General features: G+C 26.3%; 1 long non-coding RNA gene across 1 annotated transcript; it reads left to right on the top strand.

Moving 5' to 3' along the window:
* The first annotated feature begins 209 nt into the window (after window positions 1-209).
* LOC115243163 lies at window positions 210-1,214 on the top strand. The gene is made up of 2 exons (XR_003885183.1): window positions 210-480; window positions 1,123-1,214. It is a non-coding gene; the product is annotated as an uncharacterized LOC115243163 (long non-coding RNA).
* Window positions 1,215-1,308: the final 94 nt, after the last annotated feature.

The raw sequence follows: 1,308 nt of genomic DNA, 5'->3' as shown, positions 1-1,308 counted from the left end.
TGACAAGACAATAACTGAGCGCTTTCTCTGCCGAACGCGCCCAATCAATTTTTCGCTCTAATGGAAAAGTTGTAAATTGATTGGCTACTGCGTCGCTTTTTGGCGCGCGGCAAGCGTTTCCGCGTCCTGTGTGCAGAAGCCATAATTCTTCTTTCTAGTATAATATATATACAGAAGCTGTGATATATTTATACTATATTAGCAATATATATGTACATACATACATCATATATACACTAGCTATGCGTGCACATCGCACGGACATTGTGCTACCATATCTTTTTCTCTATATCTACATTATTCTTTTTAGTTCTAATAAATTCCGATGGAGAGTGTGTGATAGCTGTTATACAGCCTCTTATACTTTTTGCTGTATACTGTGCTTTTAATTATATATGAGGAATGAATATTTATATGAAATGCACGAACTGCTGGTCAGTGTGATGTGGAATTTATGTGCAACATGCTTCAAATAAACAAGTAAGTTTATTCGCATTTTTATATATTTACAGTTTTAATACTTACATTTTTAAATATCTTTCTTCAATATATTTTCATAAATATATTTATATATAATTTTATTTGCATGTATCTTTGTGTGGCTACCAAGAAAAACATTTTATGTAATCATACGTTTTTTGTATTATTTAATTTATCATTATTTTATTAATGAAACTGATAAAGAAGTATATGTTATATTATAAATGTTAATAAACTGAAAAATTGTTGTAATCTTAAACAGAATTTTGTAACAAAATTAAAAGCTGTAATAATAGAATCCTGCTCTTTATCTGTAAATACATTACAATAAAATTATAATAATTACATATAAAACAAAAAATTGTACAGTAAGTTATAGCGATTAAAATATGTATGTACTCGATGTATTTCAATGATCGTAATAAAATTGGTTATTGCTTTAGCTATATGTAGATATTTTTTAAATAGCTCTGACCAAAAGAAGGATTTTAAATCAATTTGCATATATTATAAGATAAAATTTATTTTTTTGATCAATACTTTTTTTCTTTTTAAATTATTTTTTAACTGTTTAATTCTCATAAAGCCTTTCTTATGAGCCTTTTTTAATGCATTAGTTACATATATTTTCTTCATTTTCAGGAATCTACAATTTATTTTCTGCCATAATAAATAAATGGAATAACATCACAATGTTTTCTAACATCCAAAAGAAGGACTATAGAGTCGTGGATCTAATACGACAAAGAGAAATACATGTAAGTCATGAAATAATTTTTAACTATTAAATACTATTAAATTATATTCAGCTCTTAATAAACTTTTAAA

Source organism: Formica exsecta, unplaced genomic scaffold (genome assembly GCF_003651465.1).
Source record: "Formica exsecta isolate Colony F162 unplaced genomic scaffold, ASM365146v1 C16406539, whole genome shotgun sequence".
Classification (NCBI taxonomy): Eukaryota; Metazoa; Arthropoda; class Insecta; order Hymenoptera; family Formicidae; genus Formica; species Formica exsecta.
Note: the sequence above shows the minus strand (reverse complement) of the source record. Positions and strands in the feature narration are given on the sequence as shown.